The sequence below is a fragment of the Sus scrofa genome, chromosome 1, assembly GCF_054392235.1.
Source record: "Sus scrofa isolate SSC_HxYL_T2T_F1_AM1 chromosome 1, Sscrofa_HxYL_maternal_Yorkshire_Landrace_v2.0, whole genome shotgun sequence".
NCBI lineage: Eukaryota > Metazoa > Chordata > Mammalia > Artiodactyla > Suidae > Sus > Sus scrofa.
Genome location: NC_139383.1, coordinates 200,202,040 through 200,222,283, shown reverse-complemented (window position 1 = coordinate 200,222,283; position 20,244 = coordinate 200,202,040). Strand labels below are relative to the sequence as shown.

The window sequence follows — 20,244 nt, the reverse complement described above, 5'->3', positions numbered from 1 at the left end:
TATCTTTCCAGTGCAGGACCCTTGGGCTGAGGAGCCTGATGTGGGGTTCAGATCCCTCAATCCTTGGGGAGAGCTTCTGCAATTGTGATTATTCTCCTATATTGTGGGTCTCCTATTTGAGAGTGTGGATCTTGACCACACCACATCTCTGCCCCTCCCACCTGTCTTGTGGTTCCTTCTTTAGGTCTTTAATCATAGAAAATCTTTTCTGCCAGTCTTTAGATTGTCTTCATACATGGTTTCTCTATAAGTAATTGTTATTTTTGTTTACTCATGGGAGGAGGTAAACTCAGGATTTTCCTATTGTGCTATCTTCCCTGTTTTTTGGTGATGACTTTTTAGGTACAATGACAAAGACACAATCCATGAATGAAATAATTGAAAAGCTGAACTCCATTAAAATAAAAAAAATTCAAGAGAATGAGAAGACAACCCTTAGACTGGGAGAAAATATTTACAGAAGATGTAATCTGAGAAAGGACTATAATCCGAAAAAAGAACTCTTAATAGTAAGAAAACAAACCACTCAATTAAAATAATGGGCCACAGATCTGTGTAGATTCCTCACCAAGAAGATATATGAATGGCAAATAAGCATATGCAAAGATACTTCACAATGTGTATCATCAAGAGCAGTGCAATTTAAAACAACAATGTGATACCTGTATACCTATCAAAATGGCCAAAATCCAGAACATTTACAATATCAGATGCCGACAGGGATGTAGAACAGCAGGGACTCTCATTCATCTCTGGTGGGAATGCCAGCTAGAATAGCCACTTCCAAAGACAGTTCAGCAGTTTCTTAAAAAACTAAGCATAGTCTTATCATATGATCCAGCAGTAGTGCTTCTTGATGTTTACCCAAAGGAGGTACAAATTATATCTACACGAAAACTTGTACATGAATTATAGCAGCTTTATTCATAGTTGCCAAAATTTGGAAGCAATCAAGATGTCCTTTAGTAGGTGAATGGATAAGTAAACTGTGGCACATCAAGACAATGGAAAATTATTCAGTATTAAAAAGCTAGGAAAAGACGTGGAATAAATTTAAATGCACATTACTAAGTGAAATAATCCAGTCTGGAAAGTGTGATTATAGTATGATTCTAACTATATAACATTCTAGAAGAGGGAAAACTCTGGATATAGTAAAAAGTTGTTATGCAGGATCAGGAGTTAGGGAAGGATGAATAGGCAGAACATAGGATTTTTAGGACAGTGAAAAGACTCTGTATGATAATATAATGATGAATACATGTCATTATAAATTTGTTCAAACAAATAGAATGTACAACACAAAGAATGAACCGTAATTTAAGCTATGGATTTTGGGTGATAATTATATGTCAGTGTAGTTCATTGATTAAAACAAATGCACCACTCTTGAGGTAGACATTAATGAGGGAGGCCATGCGTGTGTGGGGTAGGGAGTATATAGGAAATTCTTCTACCCTCTGCTCATAGCTTTAGGTTGCTATGAACCTAAAACTGCTCTAAAAATGTCTATTAAAAAATTAGAAAATTTGAACAACACAAACACATGCACAAAGCTTTAAGCTTTCTATCACCTTAATGAGTGCAGGATTGTAAATCCTTTTTGGGTAATAGAAAATATAAATATTAATCTTTTTATTTATTATGATTGACTAGGTACTGTAATTTCAGGGACCTAAACAGGTGACCAACTAGAGCTTTATAAGCTGCTAGCTGACCAGAGATTATTAGTAATTTTGAAGTAGTATATTAATATTTTAAAAAATAAAGTTTTTATGGTATTTGAAGGAATGAATGAACAAGCAATGTATAAACCTGGCTTTCCCTTTGAATTTCAGTTGCTACCATATAACTTGCCTTAGAGGCTGAATGGCTCATTTAGAAACAGTCCCATTATCTTGCTTTTTATATTTTGCTCTTGATTTCTTTAAAGTTGACATATCACATGCAATCAAATCTATATCCCTGGTGTTCAGGCCTGTCCTAATATTCTCTGACTCACACCCAGATTGTTTGCAGCTCAACAGTTCTTCTAGATTAAATCATTTGTATTCTGATGTGAATATCTTACTGAGAATTTGTTTCTTAAAACATTATTCATTATTTCTTTAATGGTTTACCTTTTTCGATTTGCTATGAATATGATACTATTTTTAGAACTTTACCCTACTTTTTAGAAGATTATTTTACCAAAGTATCCTCACTTTTTAAGTTTTTTTTGATGTGTTTTAAGAAGTGTTTTCTCATGAAGTATTTGTAGCTCCAGATTGATGAGTCATAGAGAATAGCAGAGGAATAAGGGATGTGGTGTTGAATGATGGTTGAGTCTGGGCTCTGGAGTTCCTCTCTGAATTTAAACACTCAAAGATTCATGCCAAAGTGTATCTCTCAGACAGTCATTTATCGTCTTTGCTTTAACATCTTCATTTTTAAAATGAGGTTGATGTTCCTGAATGTCAAAAAAGGTTGTCGGAAGTATCCAAGTGTTTGGCCTGGTGCTTAGCTCTTGGTAAGTGCTTGAAGAATGATGGTCTGATTTGTCTAGAGACAGATGATAGAGCTTTTCATGCAAAACAAGATAATTTGATGTTCAAATTTTAAAAACATTTGTTAAGAAATGCTAACTAAATCACGTGATAGAAACAAAAGATATTTTAAATTAACTTTTAGAGTCTGTCCAATAATATAAGTAGTCAATAGAAGCATTTTATATTAGTTCAGTTATAACATGGTCCAAGTGAGTAGCTATATGAAAAATAACTACTTGCAAAAGTTATGCATGTTTTTCCTACCCAAGGAAGTAAAAGAACAATATAAAAATATTTCAATTGCGTGTTGAGATTTTTATAATTAATAATAGCCAACATCTTTTGAATTAGTCTGTTTTTTTTTTTTTTTTTTTTTTTTTTTGCTATTTCTTGGGCCGTTCCCACAGCATATGGAGGTTCCCAGGCTAGGGGTCGAGTCGGAGTTGTAGCCGCCAGTCTACACCAGCGCCACAGCAACGCAGGATCCGAGCCGCGTCTGCGACCTACCACAGCTCATGGCAACGCCGGATCGTTAACCCACTGAGCAAGGGCAGGGACCGAACCCGCAACCTCATGGTTCCTAGTCGGATTCGTTAACCACTGTGCCATGATGGGAACTCCTGAATTAGTCTGTTTTTTTTCTTACTCTCTCTACTTGATGGGTAGAAAAATAAAAGAATCTCAAAAGTAAAAGTGTGTTTAACCTAATAATTATTAAGGTCTACTGAGTGGGACTGATACGTAATACACAAAACTTGCATAAATATTTAATATGTTCTAAGTAATGGCTATCAACTGAGCTCCTGAGGCAGGAACTTGGCATTTCTAGGAGGTGAATTTCCTCCTAGGATTTCCTCCTAGGATTTCCGTGTGGCTGGAACATAGTGAATGGGAGGTAGAGAAGAGAGGGAAAATAGTGTACTTTATCTGAATCAAACAAAAATCAATCCTCCATAGCAATAGTTGCACCTTTGTAAGAACCTGAGTTTATTCATACACAAAACCAACCTGGTCGGTCCTAAAAACATAATTGAGACTATAATACAAATGTTTTCATTTCAACATCACACAGCAAGAATAACTTATGAGTGTATCTCTAACAGGTGGCTTAAACAGAAATGTAATTAACATTCCATGCCTACAAAAACAAAATAAATACAATAGCTTATAACTTTTTCTTCATGATTAGAGAATTATGACAAGAAAAGTTTATCTGCTTCCACTGATTAAAATACCACCCATATGCTATTTATTCCTACTGATCCTTTACAACTCAGCTCAAAGACATCTCTGAGAAACACTTCTTTGATTTCGCTAAGCATATCTCAGCACTTCCTGTATGCTCCAAAAACACTTTATTCATACCTGTTAATATAGCTTTTAAAGTATTCACTTATTATTTATCTAATTGTTAAATTAGACTTGAGTTCCACAAGAACAAAAATAATGCTCAAGGTATCTAAGTATCCCTAAATGTGATAATGCTCTAAATATTTTTATAATTTTTGAGTGTTTCCCATTTCCCCCACTTGACTATATCTAATTTGTTTGCTACTGCTGCTTCAGATATAGTCTATTATGGTATGACTCTCTTGTAGGTGCTCCATAAATATTTATTGGAGAAAGGTGAATGGCATAAGCTAACTATGCTGGTAGGTTAGTCGATTCTACAGATCAAAGACTAGCTCTTAGTAATTTTTATGTCTCCAGTGTATAAATCCTACATATGAGGTCCTTGAGAGCCGGGCTCTTTAATCTCTGTATCCCTAAGGTCTAATTCTCAATAGGTAATCTACAAATGTTAACTAAATAACTATGTAGCATATAGTATATATGTACATTTGGTAAATGTATGTGCAGATGATAATTCGAAAAGTATTCTTAGATATTATTTAAAGTTATAAATACTTGAAATATTCAGGTCTTAATAGATAATTAGCTCGACATGAAGTATACTTTTACTGTTTTTTAAGCAAAAAATGTGTAGCTCTGACATTTATTAACATTGAATTATTGCATTTTCTTTAGGGTATGAACTTGAAAAATGTTGCCTGAGAAAAATGAATTGCAGTCATTGCAGTCTGAAAATAACTTCAAAGAGCAACCTAAACTCTAATAGTAATGGTCTTTTCTTTAAATATCTTGAACAAAAGTGATTTTACATCTTATTTGGCATTAAATAGCATGTTAATTAGAATTGTCAGATGTGAGCAGCAGAGACTCAACTCATACCAGCTTAAATACAAAAGACACTATAGTTTGGCTTCAGGTATGATTAAAACCATAAGCTTTCTTTCTTTCTTTTTTAAAATCTTTTATCTTTTTTGGAGGGGAGCAGGGGCACACCCAGGGCATGTGGAAGTTCCTAGGCTAGGGGAAGAATTGGAGCTCCAGCTGCCGGCCTACGCCACAGCTACAGCCACACTGGATCACAGTCACATCTGCGACCTACACCACAGCTTGTGGCAACCCAGGGTCCTTAATCCACTGAGTGGGGCCAGGGATAGAATCCATATCCTCATGGATTCTAGTCAGGTTCATTTCCTCTGAGTCACAATGGGAATGCCTGCCATTTTACTTCTTAAGAATTTTCACCTGTGAGTTCCCACTGTGCCATAGTGGGTTAAGGATCCAGTGTTTCCACTGCTCTGGCATAAGTTACAGCTGCAGCTCATATTCAGTCCCTGGCCTGAGAATTTCCACATGCCATGGAGCAGCCAAAAAAAAAAAAAAAAAGAGAGAGAAGAAAATTAAAAAAAAATTTTATTACAGTTGATTTACAATCTCTGCTGTACAGCAGAGTGACCCAGTCATATATATATATACACACACATTCTTTTTCTCACATCATCATCCATCCTATTCCATCACAAGTGGCTAGATATAGTTGCCTGTGCTATACAGCAGGATCTCATTGCTTATCCACTCCAAATGCAAAAGTCTTCATCTACTAAGCCCAAACTCCCAGTCCATCCCACCCCCTCCCCCTTGGCAACCACAAGTCTGTTCTCCATGTCCATGAGTTTGTTTTTTTCTGTAGGTAGGTTCATTTGTGCCATATTTTAGATTCCAGATATAAGTGATATCACATGGTATTTGTCTTTCTTTTTCTGACTTACTTCACTACCTGTCCATAAGTACAGCTGAGTATTCTCTGGTTTATACAATAGGAGGAACACAAAAAAGCTGTATAAGAGGAATAATTCTTTAATTTACGTAATTGAACATGTTTCATGATTTGTTTCTTGTTGGTAAAACCAAGACCAATCTAACTATTTGGAATTTCATTAAGACTTTATGTATATTTTCTTTTAGTTCTTAAAGGAAATGGAATTTAAGATCATCAGAGAATAAGCATAGTGGCTACATCAATTGTAAGTACTGACATAATGTAAAAACCACTATTTGTATTCCTGGTTTTTGTCATTTAATGCTTCCTATTAGTTAGGATGATTACTTTGACAAGAGAAGGCTGAAAGCTTAGCAATTTTTTCCAGAACTTCAAATATAGTTACCTTTTCTCTAGGCTATGAGAGATGACATTTGATGGTCAATGCTTACCACGTCTTTGTAAGTTAAAATATGAAATTGAATGCAGGAGTTCCCATTGTGGCTCAGTGGTTAATGAATCCAACTAGGAACCGTGAGGTTGCGGGTTTGATCCCTGGCCTTGCTCAGTGGGTTAAGGATCCGGCGTTGGCATGAGCTGTGGTGTAGGTTGCAGATGTGGCTCCGATCCCGAGTTGCTGTGGCTCTGGCGTAGGCTGGTGGCTACAGCTCCAATTTGACCCCTAGCCTGGGAACCTTCATATGCTGTGGGAGCGGCCCAAGAGATGGCAGAAAAAAGACCAAAAAAAAAAAAAGAAATTGAATGCAAATGCATGTATTTTAATTATAATGTTAATAAACATGGATTTAGAAACCACTAATTAGAAATTCTATATTATAAACAGATAAAAATAACAAAATATGTGCAGATTTACTCTTATAAGCAAGTAGTTTAATGTGTTTTAATTTTTTCTATTATGAATTAACTGTGATAATTGCTATAGGGTAGGTGATTTTAGAAAACAATGGATCAGCTATTATCAAGAAATTGGAGATAAAATTTTTATAATGTATTTTTTAAAATTAATATCTATTTAAGAAAGTGATATTAAATTTGATAAATATTAACCTAGTAGCTTGAGCCTACTCATTGTTTTCCAAAAGGAGCTGTCTACTCTTAATTTTTTTCATGAAAAAAAAATCAGTATTGTACCCTTTGCTATATCTCATTCCTCTGTTATATTAACATATACATGGTTGTTAAATATAATACATGTAATATTTAATTTCATATCATAATATATCATTTTATTGGTATATTGTATATAATATACTATGGATTCATTAATATCTATCATATGATATAGTTGATATATGGATGTTAAATGTAGGACATGTAATTAGCTTACAAGTGGGAGAAGGGAGCATACAAATTTTATATACCATAATTTTCCTATTTGGATCACAACTCATTTTGAGAATAAAATTTAGATTTTCTCTCCTACTTTCCTTTTACATATCTATCTTAAATTTATTTGTAAGTAATAGAAATTGACTCTTGCTAAATTAAGCCAAAATGAAAGGCTGATGGAAGATGAAGATTTATTGGAAGGATGGGGTTAGCCTGTAAAACAGCAAAAGCTAAGCAATTCAGTCTTAAGTGGGATAGGGGTCAGAGAAATTCAGGGAATCTAGGTCTCTTCAAGTTTCTGCCAATGGAATTAATGAGCTCCGGCCATTATCCCATCTTATATCAATCACTTTGCTCAGAGAACCTGACTAGGATCAATGAGAATGAGGGCTTGATCCCTGGCCCTGCTCAGTGGGTTAAGGATCCCGTGTTGCTGTGAGTTGTGTAAGGTTGCAGATGTGGCTCAGCTTTGCTGTGGCTCTGGTGTAGGCAGGCAGCTATAGCTCTGATTAGACCCCTAGCCTGGGAATCTCCATATGCTGTGGGTGGGGCTCAAGAAAAGACAAAAAGACAAAAAAAAAAAAAATCAGGACAAAGGAGACATGAATAAATGCAATGTGGGATCTGGATTGGATCCTGTTTTAGGAAACGATATTAGTAGGACAATTAGTGAAATTTGAAGAAGGTTTACAAATTAATATTATTGTGTCATTAATTTCTGGTTTGATCATTGTACTATAATTATGTGATATTAATGTAAGACAAATTATTTTTAATAAAAGGAATGTAATAAAACAATTTCTAACTTCTCTTAAAAATGGGGCAATCTGATAAGATTACTTTGATGGAATGAATGATTTTCTAAGAAAATATAAACTATCAAAAGTGACTCAAGAGGAGAAATAATCATGTAACAAATTGAAAAATTTATTAAAACTTAACTCTATAGAATGTACCAGGCCATAAGGGTTTTAATGGTTGTTACTAAGAAATTGTCAAAAACAAGATATCTCATATGCTTTAAAAACTATTTCTGGAGTTCCCGTTGTGGCGCAGTGGTTAACGAATCCGACTAGGAACCATGAGGTTGCGGGTTCGGTCCCTGCCCTTGCTCAGTGGGTTAACGATCCAACGTTGCCATGAGCTGTGGTAGGTCGCAGACACGGCTCGGATCCCGCGTTGCTGTAGCTCTGGCGTAGGCTGGTGGCTACAGCTCCGATTAGACCCCTAGCCTGGGAACCTCCATATGCCACGGGAGCGGCCCAAGAAATAGCTAAAAAGACAAAATAAAGAAATAAATAAAAAAACAAAACAAAACTATTTCTAAGCACAGAAAAAATAAGGGAGCATCTTAGGTCATTTGAATAACTCATATCAAAATCTGACAAAAATTACAAAATAAACCTATACAGAATCCATCATTTGATTTGTAATAATTTCTAAATAAAATATTAATAAATTAAACATAGAAATATATTAAATAAATTACCCATTCACATAGAGAATTTATTTCATCAAATGCAATGGTGGGTTAATATTATGAAATCTATTCATTTGATTTATCATGTAAATAAGTCAAAGAAATTTTAAAAATGTGTTGTATTGGTAGATGTCAAAAGGGCACTTGTTAAAGTTCAGCGTCTTTTTCTAATAAAATGCATACATACCCTTTCCCCCCCAAAAGCTACCTCAGTATTGTAACCAACATTATACTTAATGGTAAACCCTAGAGATATTAGAGCAACAAAAATAAGGATAACCAAGAAAACAAATATTCTTTAATATTATTTTGGAAGCTGAAGTTTTCAGCTAATTAAAAAAGAAAAAAAGAAAAAAAGGAAAGAAATAACGAACAAGCTAGAAAGCAGGATCCATTATTTTATGGTCAATTTATATGATTGTTTACCCAAGAAAATCAATGGAAAACCTGTTAGAATTAATGAACTATTTCATTCAGTATGGGAGCCTGATTTATATATTTTTAAATCAGTATGGGAGCCTGATTTGTATATATTTATATACAAATTCAAAAATCTATACCTTTTATATACTGTCAGTGATCTGTGGAAAATATGAGAAAAAAATTACCAATCAGACATATCATTTTACCTGAAGGCACAATTTTAATCATATACATCTATACATATACTCACAATCACATAGGAGTTTTTATCATTGTTTGCTTTTTTAAAAGGGGATTATATTACACACATTTTCTTCATCTTGTTTTTCTTACTCAACTTTGTGAAAATCCCTTCAAGCTAACTGCTGTAGCTCCAATTCATTTTTAATATTATATATTATCATTATTCTACCACTACCAAATTGATAGGTAGTTACTTTGTTTCTAGGTTTTGCCACTAAGAACAAATTTAGTAAAGATTTTTGTTTTTATACCCTGATGGCTTTGCTTCTATGGGAGAAATTCTTCAGGCCTGGTTTAATAGGACCATTAAGGAGTTGCTGCTGTGGCATGGTGAGTTAGGAATCTGACTACAGCAGCCCAGGTTGTGGGTTAAAGGATCTGGCATTTCTGCAACTGCAGCACAGGTCACAGCTGCAACTTGGATTCAGTCTCTGGCCCAGGAACTTCCATATGCTACAGATGCCTCCATAAAAAAAAAAAAAAAAAAAAATAGGAGTTCCCATCGTGATGCAAGGGAAATGAATCTGGGCATAAAGTTGTTTATAGTTGTACCACAGTGGCAACTCCCAACTCATGGATTATTTAGAAGTGTGTTGTTTTATTTCCAAATGTTTGAAGACTCCCTCCTTGTTTTTCTGTTAATTTCTACTTTGATTCTATTATGGTTAGGGAATATACTTTATATGATTTCAATTTTTTCAAGTGTATTGATGTTTGTGCTGTGGTCTAGAATATAGAATATCTTGGTGAATGCTTTACGGGCACTAGGGAAAAAAATATGTATTTTGCTATTTGTAGGTAGAGTGTTCTATATATTTCAGTTAGATTCTGTTGCTTGTGTTGTTCAACATATGTATCTTTGCTGGTTTTTCCATCTAGTAGTTGTATAGTAATTGCTGAGGGTGGAATGTTAACATCTGCAATGTATGACTGTGGGTTTTTCTAGCTCTCCTTTTACTCAATCAGTTTTTGTTTCATGGTTGTGCAGTTCTGTCATTTGGTATGTACACATTTAAGACTAAGTCTTCCCCATGGATTGATCTTTTTATCATATGTAATATCTCTGTTGCATAATTTTCATTCTGAAGTCTATCTTACGTTAGTGTGGGCACTTCTGCTTTTTTAAAAAATTAATGTTTATGTGGTATCTCTCTTTCTATTCTTTTAATTTATATTATTACAAGTTTTTTTATTTAAAATCCGTTTCAACCATTTATTTTCTTAGTTAAGAACTTTGTACAAGTTCAATTTATTTGATTTCTACATTCAAATACAAATATATTAAGTTCAGAGTAAAAAGGAAGATAAAACAATAAGCAATTTTCAGAACACATAACTAGATACAATTTCTGTGTAAAAGGTTTTTTAATTTTTTTTCCTTTTTAGGGCCTCCCCCACAGCATATGGAGGTTCCCAGGCCAGTGGTCAAATTGGAGCTGAGCTGCTGGCATACACCACAGCAACACAGCTGCGTCTGTGACCTACACCACAGTTCAAGGCAACGCCAGATCCCTGACCCACTGTTCGAGGCCAGGGATCAAACCTGCGTCCTCATGGATACTAGTCAGATTCTTTTCCGCTGAGCCATGGCAGGAACAAGTTTTTTTAATCCAAAAGATTAATCACAAGGACTGTTAATGATTTTCTTTATCTTTAGGCTTACATAGAATTCTCCCTTAGAAAATTTCAACAAATATAAATTCAAAGATATAGTATTTCAATGCTAAATAACAACAAAATTGCTAAAGAATAAATCCAAAAGAATCAAAAGTGGAGTTCCTGTTGTGGGTCAATGGATAAGGACCTGATGCTGTCTCTGTGAGAATGTGAGTTTGATCCCTGGCCTCACTCAGTGGGTTAAGGATCCTACACTGCCAAAAGCTGCGGCATATGTGTCAGATGCAGCTAGAATTGAGTGTTATCAAGGCTGTGGTGAGGCCGGCAGCTCCAGCTCCAGTTGGACTCCTAGCCCAGGAACTTATAAATGTTGTGGCTGTGCCCATAAAAAAAAAGAATCAAAACTTTTAAAACAGCTATGAGTTTGTCGTGTGTGGTCTTAGTTGTGTTGAGATAAATTCCTTCTATTCCTTCTATATTCTCTCCTAGCATGTCAAGAGTTTTTATCATGAAAATGTGTTGAATTTTGTCAGTTGTGTTTTCTGCATCTGTTGAGAGGATCATATGATTTTTATCCTTCATTCTATTATGATGTATTACATTAATTGATTTGCAACACTGAAAAGCTGGGGGTGTTGTTTGTTCACTTTACTCCCTCTTTCCCCCCCATTCTCAGGGAGGAGTCACACTCTCTCATTGCTGAGCTTCAGGGAAAGAGCTGATCCTAATAAAGTGAAATTGTTCCTAGCCATTTCAGCGCAACTAATCTCTTTTTTTTTTTTTTTTTTTTTTTTTTTTTTTTTTTTTGCTTATCTGGGCTATTGCAACTTCTTAACTGGATTCTGGACTTCCCATAAAGGTGTTTTATAACTTACGTCATTGTTAAATCTGTGTTTCTGTGGCAAAATGAGGACTGGGACTTCATATTCCATCATCTATTGTTGTCTCTCAGTCTCTATTTTACTTTAGGCCTACCTGTGTCATTGTATTTGAACTGAGTTTCTTGTTGACAGCATATTTTTGTATGATATCTTCTCAACCACTCAACTGATTGCTGTCTTTTAATTGGTGTATTTAAACAATTTACATTTGAGATAATAATCAATATGTTAGTTCTTAAGTCTGTCATTTTATTACTTGTTTTCTGTTCATGTCCTCTTTTTTTTTTCTTTTCTTACCTTCCTATAGGCTATTTGAACATTATTTAGGAGGGATGGGGTTTTTCCATTGGTATTTGGCTGGAGTAGGGTTGGTATTATCCAGAAGACACTTTCTTATTAGGGCAGTCCTTTGGGTAGAGGGAAACAGATTTTTCTTGGAGGTTTTTTGTTTGTTGTTTTTCAAGTCCTGACATCTCTAGGCAGTTTGCTTTCTTTCAAAGTCTTCCTATATTTTTTTGTTGTGTATGTTCAGGGTCTTTTGGTTATAAAGGGGAGGATTTGGAAGGTATGAGACTACTCTATCTTGGCAGAATTAGGATATTTTTATTTTAATAGCCTTTTCTAGATTGCTGTAATGTGTACTCAGTATGACACAATTCCCTCTGGTTTTATGGAAAATTCCAGTTTTTGGGAAACTTAAGAGGATACACATACATTTTTTTCCCCCAGTACTGACAAATGAGATAATTAAGATAAAGAACTAATATTTATTTGAGTATTCCTTTTTTTCTAATCACCATTTTACTACTCTTCACTTTGAAGCACATTTAAATAAAAGGGCTAAATATTTTCTCAGTATTATCTTTGTTGATCTACTCTTTGTAAATAACATTCAAGAAAATGAATACACTGTGACCCTTTTTAACTCATTATAATAGAAATATCCTATTTTTCAGAATGAGATAAATATAGCTGTTTTACTGAACATTTGCATTCATTATCAATGAATATAAGCTGTTGTTTAGGTTATGCAATGCGAATACCCAGTCTGAAGTATGGTACTTGAAATCAAGCCATGTAATGAAAGAAGTTTCTATATCTGATATTTATTTTAAAGTGAAACAGATTACACATACATATCTATATATCTTTGTTTCTATGTCTATATATGGTTAAATCCAAGTTGCAGTCAATATGTTAAAAAGGAATAATGAGAAGAAATGAAGGAAAGAAAGAAAAAGAAAGGAGGGAGAGAGAAAGGATTTGTTCATAATGATTACAAAATCCATTAAATATTTAGGAATAGGCACAATAGAAAATATGTGGGGTAACACGAAGAAAAGCATAAAACCTAATAGAGATATAGAAATTGGGAATAAATGTAGAGAAGTTGCTTATTCTTGGAATGAAAAAAATCAATATTATTCAGATCTCAGTTCTCCTAAGTAAACCTATAAAGTTGATGAAATTCTAAAATTCCAACACATTATTTTCAAATAATTGAACAAGTTGTTTTAAGTTATTTTGAAAAATGGGTGAGAAAATCCAAGAAACGTTTGAAAAAGAGATGAAAACCTGGTGAAAGGATATAGTTAAAATAAGTTAGCAGTGGTTGGAAATAAATCTGGGAGTCATAGTAGAATTATCATTAGAAAAACACATCCAGGAGTTCCTTTGTGGCTCAGTGGAAACAAATCTGACTAGCATCCATCGGGACACAGGTTTGATCCCTGGCCTTGCTCAGTGACTTAAGGATCCGGCATTGCTGTGGTGTAGGCCAGCAGCTGTAGCTCCGATTTGACCCTTAGCCTGGGAACCCCCATTTGCCGTGAATGTGGCCCTAAAAAGACCAAAAAAACCCAAAGAAACCGCATCCAAAATCCCTGGGCAAATGATTTATGTATGTGGAGGGATATATGTTAAGGAATTCAGAGGCTAGTGATTACTGAGGATGACTATTTGAGGTGGGAACTAATAAGATAAAGGTGGTCAAAAGATTAATCAATGTAAAGGTTGAATTGAAAGTAATAGAGGACCAGAAATAGGAAAGTAAGTTAGGAAATGATTGTAATAATTGATGTGTTTCTATACATAGTCCAAAGGGGTGACTGGAAATAGAAAAGGACGGACAAGTTAAAACTATTAAAATGAAAGAACTGAAAAAAGTTTCTCACTAATTGGCTCTGACTGTAGAAGGAGGCCTTTATATAAAGTTTAAGCATAGGCAAATTTAACCTATGGTGATAAAAGTTTAACCAGTATTAAATGGCAGTGGTGGGTGGGAATTGACTGAGAAATAAGCATAATGGAGGAATGTTGTGGCATAATGAAAATGTTCTGTATCTAGGTTAGGGTGGTGATTACATGGGTGTATGTACTTATTAGCTCATAAAATTAAGATCAATGCATCTCACTGTATATATTATCACAAAAAATTGAGAAAGACCAACAACAGAAACAACAGCTGGAGAAACAGGTGATTTCAGCTTTTTAATATAATTAATTAATTAATATCTCCTTTTCAGGACCAATAATCATTTAAATATTGTTCAAAGTTTCATTATCTACTAGTTAGATCACTGTTATACTTTGAAAAATTCTGACAGAAATAATGGCAAGCTAATCATTCTCTTCTGTCACTCATCTTTTATATATTCTTAAATCTCTCAGAGTAGAGTTAGATTTGAAAGCCAATCCAATCTAATAACAGATATGCCAAGGTTAGTCACTGTTTTTTTCCCTAAGCCATATTTTTTTTCTTAAGAATGATTACTAGATTACTGACTGACTCCCAGTAAGTCTTGTATAGTTAATTTACAATGTTGTGCTAATTTCTGTTGTACAGTAGAGTGGTGCAGTCATATATATATATTTTTTAAAATATTTTTTCATCATGGTCTATACTAGGAGATTGATATAGTTCCCTGTGCCATACAGTAGGACCTTTTTGTTTATCCATTAGGCTTTTAATAAATATTTGACTGACTTTGGACTAGTGACAAAACAGTACACCCCCCCACACAAAATGAATAAATAGATCATTGACTGTCCCCAAGCATTATGAAGAATAAAGTTAAAAAGCTATAAGCTGGACTTCCTGCGTGGCTCGCAGCATAACTACTCAGCATCGCTTCTACAGTGGCTGTGGCTCAACTCCTGGTTGGGAAACTTCCATATGCCGCAGGTGTGGCCACTTGTTATGGGAAAACTGGAAAGCAGCATGTAAAAGAATGAAAGTAAAACACTAACACCATATACAAAAATAAACTCAAAATGGATTAAAGACCTAAAGATAAGACCAGATACTATAAAACTCCTAGCAGAAAACATAGACAGAATGCTCTTTGACATAAATCACAGCAACATCTTGTTTGATCTACCTCCTAGAATAATGACTATAAAGACACAAATAAACTGGTCTGACCTAATCAAACTCAAAAGCTTTTGCACAGCAAAGGAAACCATTAAAAGAATGAAAAGACAACCCACAGAATGGGAGAAACATCTTTGCCAACAATGCAACAGACAAGGTCCTAATCTCCAAAATATATAACAACTCATGCAACTCAACAACAACAAAAAACTCAATTGAAAAATGGACAGAAGACCTAAATAGACATTTCTCCAAGGGAGATGTACAGATGGTCAACAAGCACATGAAACAATGCTCAACATCACTGATTATTAAAAAATGCAAATCAAAACTACAATATGGTACCACATCACACCAGTCAGAATGGCCATTATTAACAAGTCAGCAAATAACAAATGCTGGAGAGGATGTGGAGAAAAAGGTATTCCTCTCCACTGTTGGGAATGTAAATTGGTACAACCAGTATGGAAAACAGTTTGGGGGTACCTCAGAAAACTATATGTAGACCTACCATATGATCCAGCAATCCCACTGTTGGGCATATATCCAAACAAAACTTTTCATTGAAAAAGATACATGCCACCCCTATGCTTATAGCAGCACTATTCACAATAGCGAAGACATGGAAACAACTTAAATGTCCATTGACAGATGAATGGATTAAGATGTGGTACATATATACAATAGAATATTACTCAGCCATAAAAAAGACAAACTAACGCCGTTTGTGCAACATGGATGGATCTAGAGACTCTCATACTAAGTGAAGTAAGCCAGAAAGAAAAAGACAGATACCATATGATACCACTTATTTGTGGAATCTAAAATATGGAACAGATGATCCTGTCTAAAAAAAAAAAAAACAACAGAAGGAGATGACGCCAAGGAGAGCAGACTTGCGGTTCCCAAGGGGAAAAGGGAAGAAGTGGGATGGATGGACATTTTGGGGGTTTTTGGATACAAACTGTTATATTTGGAATGGATGGGCAATGGGCCCCTACCATACAGCACAAGGAAATGTGTGTGATTGGGTCACTTTGCTGTACGACAGAACGTGATGAAACATTGTAAATCAACTATAATAATAATAAAAATGCCATAATAGACACATGTAAAACTTTCATGATATTCTGATCTGATTATCTCCTCAAAATAAGTTTATATTGTGTGTCTGAAAAAAGATAAAGCTTTTTTGGGGGGCTGAAAAAAAATACAAGCTACTTATATTTCACTTATTTAGTATTGACATCAGAAAGTGATATATTCTGTTGTTTTAACAGAAATTTATTGAGCATTCCCTGTGCCTGAGTTCTAGACATGGAATATTGTAGATAAATAACAGTGTCCCTCCCCTACAGAACTTATATTCAGTGGATGAGAGAAAGTCAGTAAAAATAGAGTATGTCAGGAAATAATAAGTTGGGAGTTCCCTCAGTGGGTTAAGGATCCAGCATTGTCACTGGTTCTGGTTATAGCTGTGGCACAGACTTGATCCTCATCCTGAGAACCTCCGCATGCTATGGGCATGGCCAAAAAGGGAAGTAATAAGTTAAATGAAGGAAATGAAAGAAGTAGGGCAAGAAGCTAGAGGGTAATATAGGGTACTATTTAGATAGTGTCAAGGAAGGTCTTACTCTGAGGAGGTGACAAATAATAACCAAAATAAAGTGAGGATGTTTGCAATATGAAGGGTGATAAGAGAGAAGGCCTTTAGGTAAAAGGCAAAGGTCTGGAATCAAAAAGAAACTAGATGTGAGATATGTTCAAGGAACAGCAAGAAGGAATGAGTGAGGAAGGAGAGGGGTGATGAAGTCAGTAAGGTAAACAAGGACTATATCACATAGACCCTCATAGGCCTAGGTAAGGAGTATGGGTTTTATTGAGAGTACAATACTATATCATATGAGTTTTTAATTGATGGATTGGAATGGTAAATATCAGAATGACATGATCTGATTTGTGTCTTTAAAAAGTTTGTATGAAAAAATAAAAGTGGGATTTCCCATTGTGGCTCAGTGGGTTAAGGACCCGACATAGTCTCCATTAGGATGCAGGTGTGATCCCTGGCCTCTCTCAGTGGATTAAGGATCCAGTGTTGCTGCAAGCTGTGGTGTAGGTGGCAGATGCGACTCAGATCTGGTGCTGCCCTGGCTGTGGCAGTAGGCTGGCAGCTGCAGCTCAGATTCAAACCCCGCTGTAAAAAGAAGAAAAAAGGAAAGAAAAAGTCTGCCTGCAGTAAGATAAAATAACTAAGGGTTCAATAGTGCAACCACAGTTTTGATGGTGGCCACGGGCTATTATATAATTTTCACATCTCAAATTTGAACTAAATATGAGAATTTGGACTTTAAAAGCAGTGTCATAATTGTTTTGAACACATCTGAAGAAATGTTTATATATCCAAATTCTGAAAGATTGATTTGGTGAAATATTTGAAGATTAAAATTTGTTTCTTACTAACTTATGTAGTTCACTCATTTATTTAAAAATATTTACACTAACTTTATGCAAGGTTAGTCCTCTGCTAAGCACTCCGAGGACATTAATGTACAATAAAGGATACCACTAGATTATTCCTATTTTTTTTTTTTACTTTTCCCTTTTTTTGGTTAGCAGTATTGCTTCTTTTCAGTACTTATGCAAAATTGTTTTAGTTCTATTGTCTAATTAAAATTTTGCTTAAACCAGCTAAATATTTTTTATTTCTATATGTACTTTCATTGTTTCTCAATTTTTTTATAGAAAAATATTTCCTTAGAGATGTTCCATGAGGAGTTCCTGTCGTGGCGCAGTGGTTAACGAATCCGACTAGGAACCATGAGGTTGCGGGTTCGGTCCCTGCCCTTGCTCAGTGGGTTAACGATCCAACGTTGCCATGAGCTGTCGTGTAGGTTGCAGATACGGCTCGGATCCCGCGTTGCTGTGGCTCTGGCGTAGGCCGGTGGCTACAACTCCGATTAGACCCCTAGCCTGGGAACCTCCATATGCCACGGGAGTGGCCCAAGAAATAGCAAAAAAAGACAAAAAAAAAAAAAAAAAAAAAGAAATGTTCCATGAAAAGAAAAGACTTCTGTGTTAAATAAGCTTGGAAAAAATACATCTTTCCTCAGAGATTAAAAATACATACTAGAATATAAAAGATTTTAAGTTGTTACAGAGTAAAGAACTTCTATTTTATTTTATTTTTAAATTTTTTAAAAAAATTTATCATTGTCTCACCTTTTATTATTATTATTGTTATTATTTTAATAGTTATTATCCCAATACAGTTTTTTTTTCTTACTGTACAGCATGGTGACCCAGTTACACATACATGTACACATTCTATTTTCACACATTATCATGCTCTGTCATAAGTGACTAGACATAGTTCCCAGTGCTACACAGCAGGATCTCATTGCTAATCCATTCCAAAGGCAATAGTTTGTATCTATTAACCCCAAGCTCCCCACTCACCCCACTCCCTCCCCCTCCCCCTTGGCAACAACAAGTCTATTCTGCAAGTCCATGATTTTCTTTTCTGTGGAAAGTTTCATTTGTGCCTTCTTTTAGATTCCAGATATAACTGATATCACATGGTATTTGTCTTTCTCTTTCTGACTTAGTTCATTCATGTAGTATGAGAGTCTCTAGTTCCATCCAGGTTGCTGCAAATGGCATTATTTCATTCTTTTTTATGGCTGAGTCATATTCCATTGTGTATATACACCACATCTTCCTAATCCAATCATCTGTCAGTGGACATTTGGGTTGTTTCTATGTCCTGGCTATTGTGAATATTGCTGCTATGAACATGAGGTGCAGGTGTCTTTTTCAAGGAAAGTTTTGTCCAGATACATGCCCAAGAGTGGGATTGCTGGGTCATATGGTAGTTCTGTGTGTAGATTTCTAAGGTATCTCCACACTGATCGCCATAGTGGTTGTACCAGCTTACGTTCCCACCAACAGTGCAGGAAGGTCCCCTTTTCTCCACACCCCCTCCAGCATTTGTTATTTGTGGACTTGCTAATGATGGCCATTCTGACTGGTGTGAGGTGGTACCTTGTGGTAGTTTTGATTTGCATTTCTCAGTGATGTTGAGCATTGTTTCACGTGCTTGTTGGCCAATCTGTACATCTCCCTTGGAGAAATGTCTATTTAGGTCTTCTGCCCATTTTTCCATTGGGTTGTTGGCTTTTTTGCTGTTGAGTTGTATAAGCTGCTTGTATATTCTAGAGATTAAGCCCTTGTCAGTTGCATCATTTGAAACTGTTTTCTCCCATTCCGTAAGTTGTCTTTTTGTTTTCTTTTTGGTTTCCTTTGCTGTGCAAAAGTTTGTCAGTTTGATTAGGTCCCATTTGTTTATTTTTGCTTTTATTTCTGTTGCTTTGGGAGACTGACCTGAGAAAACATTCATAAGGTTGATGTCAGAGAATGTTTTGCCTATGTTCTCTTCCAGGAGTTTGATGGTGTCTTGTCTTACATTTATGTCTTTAAGCCATTTTGAATTTATTTTCGTGCATGGTGTGAGGTTGTATTCTAGTTTCATTGATTTACATTCTATTTTATTTATCTATTTATTTATTTGGCTCTTTAGGGCCATACCATGGCATATGCAGGTTCCCAGGCTAGGGGTCCAATCGGGGCTACAGCTGCCAGCCCAGACCACCGCCACAGCAACTCAGGATCCAAGCTGCATCTGTGACCTACACTTACACTACAACTCATGGCAACACTGGATCCTTAATCCACTGAGCAAGGCCAGGGGTTGAACCCACAACCTCATGGTTCCTAGTCAGATTCATTTCTGCTGCACCATGATGGGAACTCCAAGAACTTCTATTTTTTTTTTTTTATGTCTTTTTGCTATTTCTTGCTCCATATGCTCCCACGGCATATGGAGTTTCCCAGGCTAGGGGTCTAATCGGAGCTGTAGCCACTGGCCTACGCCAGAGCCACAGCAATGCGGGATCCGAGCCGTGTCTGCAACCTACACCACAGCTCATGGCAACGTTGGATCGTTAACCCACTGAGCAAGGGCAGGGACCGAACCCACTTCTATTTTTAAAATAGTTTATTCTAGCATTTTTCAAACAACTTAGACTACATGATTTAATTGCTATGAACATTCCAAGAAACTAGTATTCTACAAAATGCATTCTGGAAAATGTTTCCAGACAATGTCTCTCAATTTACATTCCTCGTGTCCTGAAAGTATTGTTTTAAAATCCATAAGAGTTTCTTAGATTTCTGAATAATCT

The 20,244-nt window shown here is 35.5% G+C and overlaps 1 protein-coding gene across 2 annotated transcripts in view; it reads left to right on the top strand.

Moving 5' to 3' along the window:
• The window catches only part of C1H14orf39 (chromosome 1 C14orf39 homolog), a 259,890-nt gene that overhangs the window by 221,277 nt on the left and 18,369 nt on the right, over window positions 1-20,244 (top strand). Inside the window, exons 22-24 of one of the 2 annotated variants that reach the window (XR_014820192.1) lie at window positions 2,440-2,509; window positions 4,557-4,797; window positions 5,844-5,902. The gene's annotated coding sequence lies outside the window, so the exon portion shown is untranslated. The remainder of the gene's footprint in view (window positions 1-2,439; window positions 2,510-4,556; window positions 4,798-5,843; window positions 5,903-20,244) is intronic. The other variant, XR_014820159.1, reaches the window with a different exon arrangement.